The following is a 10814-nucleotide window of genomic DNA, read 5'->3' as shown; positions in this document are numbered from 1 at the left end:
CTGGCTTCTGGTGCGCGTGACTTCAGGATTTAACTTGTCATTTAGCAAAACACTTAGAAGAACTAGCTCATGGAGAATTTGTTTACAGTGTATCTGTTGGGTATCATTTGAGCTACATGCAGTTCTTCAGAGTCTCCACTAGATGGTGCTCTGTGGTGAACCAGTGCGGCTTTTGGGAACCTACAATTCAGGGACGTTAAACTGTGGGGTTTTTCATCGTGGGCCACATACAGCCACTTTGGTCGTAAGTTGGCCGAACAAGTGAAAGATATTTAACTACACACTAAACCCCATTTGATATGAAAAGTGCAATTTCAACAGCATATCTCAGTTTTTCTACACGATAAAGAAATGATGCTGTAGTAAATTAAAGAAATCTGTCAGCACAAATAAATCTATTCCTTTCTCTTCCGTGTAACCAACTCAGGGTCGAGGTGGGTCTGGAGGTTATCCCAGATATCAGGTAGCTCGAATCCGTTGTAAAAAAAACTGAAATTTCTGTTTCTTAAAGGAAAAAAACAAAACAGGAACTTTTCTGTAGTTGTTTATCTATTACTTACTTACTTTGGTGTAGTTTGAATGGCAGAAGGAAGTGTTGTAAAACCTTTGAAAATACAGTTCAAAGTCCAAATTTAATGCCCTGCGTTACATTTTCCAAAGCTGCCCTGTGGGCCAGATTGGGGTCTTTGCTGGGCCGATTCTGACCACAGGCATTGTGTTTGACACCCCTGCTCTAATCTGTTTTTAATAATTTAGTTTTTAAAAACACCTGACCAGTTGTGGCAGTTTCTCTTCCGCTGAAGTGTCCTCGCTGGTACTACGTACTGCTGACGGCATCCAACAGGTCCCTAACTCCACCCTATATCATAACCTCCTGAAACAACCCCTACACTGCCGGTAAAACTTCTATAATGGAAGAGACCCCAGAAGGTGCAAGAAAAAAGCAGGAGTCCCTCCTTCAGGTAAAAATGTCGAAGATCTGTTTTGAACAGAGCCATCCATCCATCTTCTTCTGCTTTATCTGGGGCCGGGTCGCGGGGGCAGCAGCTTAAGCAGAGAAGCCCAGACCTCTCTCTCCCCAGCCACCTCCTCTAGCTTGTCCGGGAGAACACCAGGGCGTTCCCAGGCCAGCCGAGAGATATAATCTCTCCAGCGTGTCCTGGGTCTGCCCCGGGGCCTCCTCCCTGTGGCAGACCCAACAGAGCCATGTAGCATATTAAAAGTAAAGACTGTCAACCTATATGCACAAAGGGATCAGCATCCAGGATTGTACCCAGATCTCTGCAGTAAAGGTGCAGTTGAATCCATTTTAAGTATTGAGTTGGCCCATTCATTTTGTGTGCTGGTAATTGTTGCTTTGTTTTGCGGTTGGAGTTGCAAAGGTATGATCTTAGGTCTGGATTACTGTTGCAAAACAGTGAAAGGGCCAGTGATGGAAGCAGATAAAGCTTTGTGGTTTTGATGGATCATATGGGTGGGGTGTTCAACCAAAATGCTTTTTAAACCTGAGACAAACTATGAGTGTAAATATGTGTTAATTTACCTGTGATTAAAACTCAGTTACTGGGCTCTTAAAAGAACAAATGGTAGCAGAGCTCTGTTTGGTTACCTTTTTTTATTAGTTATTTTGTGGCTCCAAGCAATAGGAAAAAAAATACACATTTCATTTAGCTGTGAAAGCTGGTCGTATGATTTCAGTTTTTGTTTTTCTTATCCACACAGCAGCCTGGAGAAACAGACCTGAAAGCTGCAAATAGCTTGATCTGTTTCCCAACAAGCAGGACAGCTCAAGTTCATGTGCCTTGCTCAAGGGTCACAACTTGCATCAATTACAGCAGGAATTGGGAAAGTTGGGTAAAGGTGACACCACTTTGGATTAGAAGGATTTGAGGAAAAGTGTGGGGGTTAGCACTGCTCCTTCAGAGCAAGAAGGTCTTGGGTTCAAATCCCCCATCTAGTTAGGGCCTTCCTGTGTGGTGTTTTCATGTTTTCCCTGTGTCTGTGTGGGTTCTCTCCGGGTGCTTCGGTTTCCTCCCACAGTCCAAAGACATGCAGTTAGTGGGTTAACTGGTGATTCTAAATTGCCCATAGGTGTGAACGTGAGTGTGAATGGTCATCTCTCTGTGGTAGCCCTGTGAGAGACCGGTGACCTGTCCAGTGCGTATCCACCTCTCGTCCTAAGGCAGACAGGATAGACTCGAGGCTCTGTGACCCTAAATTGGATGGATGGCATTTCTTACGGACAAATAAATCAAATATAGCTCCCTCAACTGTGACACTTGATATTAGAGAGTGTGATTCCCCCTCCCCCACAAAATTTGAAAATGACATCTTGAAGTCTGTGGCTGCTAGACTGCTAACAACCAGATAAAGAAACCACAACCGATCGCATACTCCCTCCCTTGTGGGAGAGAAAAATGTTACTCCAAATAGTTTTTTTTCTCCACATAGTAAGCAGCCATAAAGTCTACAGTTACCAATTCTGGGTAAGTCATTGAAAAAGCTTAAATTTTTTTCAGGATTGAGTTTTGGTAAAACATTAAATGGACTGCTCATTTTATTATCCAAAAAGCAAACCATCAAGCGGGAGACCTTGTGTCTCTGTCTCCAGGACTGCAGAAATACTGGCAGGTGCATTTCTGTTGAATATGTCCCCGATCAAACAAAGATTTAATATTTAACATATAAATCCATCAAGAGCAACTAGAAAAAGATTAACTGCATCACAAGTGGCAGTGATTGCCCTGGTGAATTATCTGAAATGTACCAAGTTCCACATGGGTGGTGAATTAAAGGAAAAACCAAACAAAGAACAATGTGAAGTTTCTTGGGAAGTGCTCCAATGTGCCACTTGGACAACTTTACTGCACCTTGGCACGATGCTGTGACTGAGTTTCTAGTAATGTATTTGACGAATGGAACACCTTTTCCCAAATGATGTTCCCTTATTATTTATTTTGATGATTCTGCACTACAGATGGGGGCATTTCCATCCTCGAAGAAACAGCTCCCATTAGGATAGAAGGGTTTTATCACAGGATGAAGATGATTTGCTCTTTTTTTGCCACCAGATCCCTTTTCCATAGTGATTTAATGGTTCAGGCTTTTCCTTTAATTTGTCAACCATTTGTGCATTTGTGTAAACTGTCTCTACTGCTGCTTTTCTTATCAGTAGGTGGTGCGAGGTTGGCTCCAGAGGTGCAGACATGAACCTGTGAGTTCCAGTGTGATGGATTTGAGTTCACCATCCTCAGTGACACTGGTGCTGTTGTTTCACAGAGCTGCTCGCAACAGCACCAGATCAGTTCAAGAAATTAAGTCTGCTCACTTCCAGCCAAATTACTCAGCCAACATTTTATGTTTTGACAAAACACGTATTTGCCTTCGTTAGAGCTGATCCAACATTCGCCATATGTGAACAGATAATCTGCTCGAAACACTAATCACAGATAATATCACAAGCGATCTGGCTGTGAAATGCAGATAAGTTTGGCAGAGAGGACGAAAACAAAGAGGGCGTCGCATCTCCATCTAAATTGCAAAAACGAGCCTCACGACTGCCCGTGTTCATTTCACTGCAATCCTGCTTTCTGTGCTCGCAGCACGATTAAAGCTCGCCTGTTTTTTTACCTGTAGCCTGAATGATGTCATTCTTTCTGAGATTTGGCACATTTCTTTTTTTTGTAGGAAAACTGCATAATTCTAACTCATGAGATGAATTTTAAAGGTCTTTTTCCACAGCGGATCTAAAGTATATGCCGAGTGTCGTGATAATACCCTGCCTTCTGTCACCGGGGGTGGAAGAATCGCACAATTACCTCGAGGGCTCGGGAAGCTCTCTTGCATAAATCACATCCACTTTACGCTTAAAATATGTTAATCCATTAATATCAAAGGGCATCGTCTCTCCTTCAGCACACTCTTTGAGCTTTGTCTAATTTCTAATTTAAGAACCTATTCATTTAGACCCAAAGAAACATAATCAAATAGCCACTGTTTACAAAATGTGTTTCAGTCTGAAGTGTCCACTTCAAGTCTCCCACACACCCAGTAGAAAAAACTCCCCCAGAAGGTGATGATTTTATTTCATGTAGGAGTTTGAAGATAGGCAATAGTTTGCATCGTAGTACCACTCAGATCCTTAAATTATCTTCTGAAGACATTATTCCTGACCCCATTCTGCTTCTCCTTTGTTCTGTTTGTGATTGAAGACAGGTCAGAAAACTGGCTACCCTGCACATCGTGTTTCTGGAAACTCTGCTGTTGTCTGAAAAATTCATGAACAAAGATTTTAAACCAAGTGAATATAATCCAGAGTTGTCTCTTCATTTGAAAATGACAGGCTAGTTCTCTTTCACACATGCCCATGTCCAACATCACTTATAGTGTAGATTCATTAAGATGAGATCTTTTAATTTCTAGTTACATCAGTTAAATATTTGCACGACCGACTCATTTTAAATTAGACCAGAAGAAGAGAAATTGTGTTCTTTATTTTTTTTAAGTATTTTTTTTAGGAAAGTGGAAAATAAGTTGCAAAAACAGAGTTTGTAAAATCTTGAAAGTCAATACTTGGTATGATATTAAAGCTCTTTTTTGGATTTTGGCTGCCTTTTCTTCTACTTTGTCTCAACATGATCACACACTGCTTCAGTAATGTTGAGGTCTGGGCTCTGGGGAGGCCAGGCCACGACTGATAGTGTTTACTGTGTGATTTTTCTACTGCATGGTGGATCTGGGATCATCTGACGGCACTTTTCTGTGATCATAATTCCATCAGTTTTCTGTCATACCTCTCTCCTGACCTCCTCCAGACATCCCTCAATAAGACCTGTTGCCACCAAATTTTCAGTCCAGTTCTTGTGTAATTTGCCATAAATCTAACTTTTCTTCCTGTTTCCCCTTCTTTAAGAATGGCTTCTTGACAGCCACCCTTCCACTGAGGCCATTTCTGGCGAGGCTTCAGTGAACAGTAGACGGATCAACTGAAGAGCCAGATGCATCTCTCACATCCTGGTGAGATATCTGGTGTTTCCCACATTTTCTCTATTTATTAAGGACATGATTTTCAGTTCTTCTGCTGTAGATAGTTCTCAGTACTTCCTCAGATTTTTTTTAGGATGCCATGCTAACACTTGCCAAGATTTCGGCAAATTTCTTGTCTGCCAGACTGTGTTATCTTTGACATTCCTCATGGACTGAAATAGAAGAATGAGAGCAAAATATGTGTGTTTTTTGGCAACAGGCTGTTGGTAACAAATTGTCTAAAGATAATCTAAAAGATTATATGTATTTATCTGCGGCTACTCTCGCCCGTGTTTTTCTTAATTGCTGTTGTGTCATTTTAACATGTGTCTGTCTCAGTTTTTCAGTTTTTTGTAAACAACTCTCGCTTGGAAAAAAGACATCTTGATTTCATTGAGAATACCTGTTTAAATAAAAGATTTATTAATAATTATAATAATAATTACAGAAATAGTTAGGCACTGTCCTTTGAAGTTGTTATGAAAGAAGATGGGTTTATGTCTTTGTCAATAAGAAGGCAGTAAAACTGATGATGATGATCCTTGATCTAATTTAAGAAAACTGGCGTGAGAACGACTCAGGTCAAGATTGGATGGAAATATTTACCAGAAGTAAAATTACGTAAACACTGGAGTGAAACATCATTTGTGATGCTTCCTCATTTTTTTCTTTTCTTTCTTTCTTTTTTTTTCTGGACGAGTCAGCAGAGAACACTGCATCGCTATGTTTTTCTGTACAGTGCAGGTGTACCCTGGTAGGTGTTATAACATGCATACACACACAGACACACACAGACGCACGCATTCTTTTACAAGGAACAAATTGCGTTGCTGTACTCTTTAACCCAGGTGATCATAAAGTTTTGGGCCTTGCAAATATACAGAAATAAAAAGGCAAAGTGCAGCACAGTGAGCACGAGTGTGCGTAAGCGTATGCATGTTTAAGTAGTACTCTTTTGTACCTTCTGTGGTGGAAAATGCATTATGCTGAGCTTCAGCCAGATAATACAGTGTAATGTGCGTGGCAGTCTGCTGCCGAGATACGCATCAGCTGTGTACCTCTGTTGTAAACTGAGCTCTCTGTGTGCCTGTAATGACACTGCAGTGGAAAAAAGTCCACTTCCTGGACAAGGTCAACATTGTTTTGGAAAAAATAAGGAATCGTTAATGTGGCAGGAATGTGTGCAGGTTTTTTTTTTTGTTTTTTTTAGCCCTGTTGGAAAACTGGCCACTGTGTGGAAAATGAGGACTGATAAGACTCTCTCTCTCCCTCTTTCTCTGACTCACTCTTTCACTTCCATTTTTTTTTCTCAGTCATGCTCAGCCACATAAATACAGATCTGCCATTACTGGTCAAAGGCTTGAGATCACTCCAAAATATCCTTATTTGATAGAAAAGCACATTTATTATTGTCTAATGGAACAATATATTGATTAGAAATTGTGTAAATAACAATGAATTCCTAATGGAATCACAGCTTAGTCACAACATTAAAACCACTGACAGATGACTTGAATAACAGTGATTATCATCTTACTGCTGGGAAACTTTGGGCCCTGTCTCTTTGACGTCTAAACAGACCGAGCCTGCAGTGTTGTGGTAATCATGCACCCCGATTGCCCAGCTGGAGAGCGTTGACCCAGCTTCCAAACATCTCAGATGTCAATGCAAAGCATCAGTGGGATGCGCTGGAACAAACCCAATCCATGGAGGCCCCATCCCACAGACCACAGCGCCCCAAAGCTGGACACCACAGAAAAACTCCACAGGTCATGTGCATATGGGTGAGAGCACCAGGGAGGCCTACACAGTATTTAATGTTTTGAACAAAACAGCAGTCAGAGAGTCAGCAGAGACAGAGCTGCAAAAACCAGGGCCACGTCTGAGGCTGACAAATAAAATTAAAAGATCAAGACAGGCAGAAGAACACGGTTACTGGACAGAGGAAGATGTGCTTTTATATTCGGCAGTTTGAATAGAAGAACAGGATCTTGTAGGCAACTGCTGAATGCTGACGTTGAGACTGCTGCTTTGTAGGTGCGTTTTAATGAACTTTCCAGCTGAGGAGCTCTGAGGTGCCTGTTTCTCAAACTAGAGACTCAGACTTCTTCTTCTTCTTGCTCAACTGTGGTTCAAGGTTTCCCACGTCTCTTTTTTCTTTTGGTTAACAACTTTTCAACACTGTATCAAATTCAGTCTTTTTAGGTTTAATTAGTTTCCTGCAAGTTCTTAACACTCTAAGTGGTTTCAGAAGGAGGTAGTTGTGCGGCTATTCTGAGACTGTAATCATAAACCATACAGCCTGATGGTTTAATGATCAACTAGCCGTCTAACATTATAAACTTGCATAACACAATGTGCCATTGAAACACAGGAGTGCAATATTCCATTAAATATCATAAACAGTTTAGAATAGAATAGAATAGAATTCAACTTTATTGTCATTGCACATGTCACAAGTACAAGGCAACGCAATGCAGTTTGCATCCATCCAGAAGTGCTTTAGCCATGATATCGATATATTACAAAATATATATTAGCAATAATATAGATATATAGATATATTACAGAAATGGGTCTGTTATAGGTATGAGGGTACAAAATATAGGTCTATTATGGGTATGTTACAATGTACACGGTATGTTATGAATATGCTATAATTATAAGTATGTACAGGCTGTAGTGGGTGCACAAGCTATGTACAGGCTATGAACAGGATATAAATATGAAAACTATACAGAAATATGAAATAAAAAAAGCTATACAGAAATATGAACTATGCAAGTTTTAATTAGTGACTGTGTATTAATCAGAATTGTTTATTTTTTACACAATTCTAAGAAAGTAAAAAACATACCAAGAGCGCTGACCTAACACTGCTCCATAACAGTGGTCTAAATTTCATAGGTACCTTAAAATAGCACCAGCCAGAAGAGGGTGTGCATATAACACAAATTTAGCATCTATGACTCAGCGTACCTCATCTAAAGCATCGCCGTCGTCTTTTTTTCCGTCTGTAATTGATTATGAACGAACAGTCGACATGGTGAGAATCTGTAGACTTTCTAAAACCTGAACCTTTAGTCCTGCACACAGCAGGTGATTTCTTCTCAGGGACTCTTTTTGTTTTCCTTGCAGACACGCTGAGAGGGAAGTGAGGAAACTCTCCCCACAATGCATGTCAGAGATATTATAACAGCGAGAGAGAGAGAGAGAGAGAGCATGGTGGTACCTAAAGAATCCAACATTGGGATTTCTGGGAGAACTGTGCAACAGCAAAGATGGTGTCCAAAAAGAACATAAATATATTCAAAACCTTATTTGTGGGCCAAAGTCTGCAAACCTGTTTAAACTGTTTCTACTAATGCTTGAAATTAAAGTTCATTAAGATCAAGCTTTAGCATAACTGCTCAAGTAAGTGTCGGGAAGCATTTCAGTGGTGGCAGACTAGTTTCAAGAAGCACTTTGGTCCTAATAAATCACTTTATTACTACAGTCTAATTTAGTACAATGTAACATGTTGATTGTATAAGACGACAAAATGTCATATTTTTGGCCTTTCTGTTGCTTATGCACACACACATGCACACAAAAAAAATTGTTTCATTATGGACCCTCTTCAGCTAAATTGGTTGTCTCTGTGTAATAAATGGGCTTCACTGGGAACAGCTGTTGCCACTCTGCAGGCACAGGGAACATTTTGTGAGGACTCTGTGAATATCAATGGGCTTTTAGGATGTTTTTCTCTGATTGAGGGCACATTATTATGATGTTAGCTGCTGTTGTTTATCACCGCAGACCCAAAAGTGCTTCGAGTCCTAAAGTGAGTGCCGGTGCGTTTTCTTTCTCTTCTTAAAACGAGGAGTATGCATATGACTTTGACTTTGCTTACTCTGACTTTTTCTACAGTTTGGATTTCCAGTTTTAAACAACACTGAAAGACTGGCTGCTGTGCATCCAGCAGTCTCTCCAGCACGTTTCTCCTTTAGGAGGCCAGAAAAGGGTTCGTTTCTCCCCCCCGCCCTCCCAGCCACACAATGACTGCTTTAATTTCCATTACTGGAGAAGCAGCCAAGCTGGATTGTATTAATATGAAGTGCATGATTCAAGTCAGAAGTACTGCAAATATTTGTTCCCCTCCTCCATACAGTGTCTCCCAGTTTGAGGAGAATCTGTAACTGTGATGTCAAAGCTTAGAAACGACACATTGATATCAGTGGTCGGGACAGGCTGTAATTTTGGCCAGAGTCGAAGCTTTCAAAGTGGCGACGTCTATATTTATAAAGGCACTTTGTGTTCTAACTTTAGTGACCAGTGCTCCGCACAGCTCTGGTCTGAATATGGACACACATCCTGACACCGTGCAGCCATAATGAGCAGTCTCGAGTTGTGGCAGATAACTGCCGGAAGCTTTGTCCCCACGTTTGTTCAGCCCCACTGCAAGACCTGCAGCCAGTGCCAAGCAGGTCACCGCTTTTACACGAGGTATTTTAGGGCTCGCCGATGAAGGAAATTCTGTGGAAGCTTAAGCAGTTCCTCATCTAGGAGTTTTAATTGGCCTCCCAGGAAAGAGAATAGCACTCATGACCTTGAATTAAGAGGCGATTTGGTAAGCTACTGTCAGCTGATGGGTGGTGAGTTGAGCTGCTTATCTTGGTGCTGCTGGATTTTATTTTTAACCTGGTGGCACCTGACAGGCCCAGGGCATGAGGAAGACCTCGGGTGGGGAATGACAACAGAGAGGATCAACACATAAATCTAGGCAAATATGAAGCTGCAGTATAAAGAAAAAAAATATTGCAGAGGGAAGATGTGGAATAAGTACTGTCGTAGTGGAAAGAGTGCTTTCTTCAGAGTGTTTGGCCTACATTTGGTTGTTGGGCACGCCTCTTACTCTTGCACTTGATGCAAATCAGGTGTTGGCTCTCATCTCAGTATTCAAGCAGGGTTTAATCACAGTGGCTGCGTCTTGTGTCGTTACTAGGAAGGCAGAAAAACAAGACAGAGCTGGCCTAATTTTTTCGCAGCAGGAAGTAGCTGCGGTGAAAAATCCAAGCCCAGCTGTAGCTGATTACTGAGGGACAACCGGTTCCAACCTTTATACCACGATTCCCCCCCTCGCTCTCTAATAGTTAGATTACTTTAAAATACAGACTCTCGCCTGCTCAGAGGACTGTGCACACTGTAAGGCAGTATTAAAGCAGTTTGCCCTCAATAGGCAAACAGTAACATATTAAGAGAAGCCTTGCCACTCAAAACAAACGCATTCTAGCCAAGAGTCAGCAGAGGCTCATGAGCTCTGGGTTAGAGACGTGCTTAACTGGGTAAAACAGCTTCTGCGTGAACAGACTTTATATTCTTCACTTCACTTTGTGGATCACATTTAACAATGTTCAAATGGGGATTTCAAGTAAAAGGTTTTACATTTGATTTTATAAAGAGAAAGTGTATTGGTGTGTACTGTGACCTGGGAGGGGCTTTTTACCCTCTAAGGGTGACTCAGTACTGTAAACCAGCAACACAAGCACTGCACAGAACAACTCATATCAACACCAAAAACACACTTTGAGAACAACCCACAGAGATTATGTGTGTGCAATAGTGTATTACAGTAACATAGCAGTGCCGGGTATCACGGGACAGCCTGTCACTCAATCAACCTCACACCCAGTGCTCTCCCTCTGCAGTGTAATGGAGGAAGAACCGCTGTTTACGCAGCATCCCTCACATCTCTTATCTGTCCCTCGCTACACCACCACACTCCTCTTCCTCTTCCACAGACAGGCCGT

Source organism: Oreochromis aureus, linkage group 1, assembly GCF_013358895.1.
Source record: "Oreochromis aureus strain Israel breed Guangdong linkage group 1, ZZ_aureus, whole genome shotgun sequence".
NCBI classification, from domain to species: Eukaryota; Metazoa; Chordata; class Actinopteri; order Cichliformes; family Cichlidae; genus Oreochromis; species Oreochromis aureus.
The sequence above is the reverse complement of the archived record's forward strand: the minus strand, read 5'-3'. Positions refer to the sequence as shown.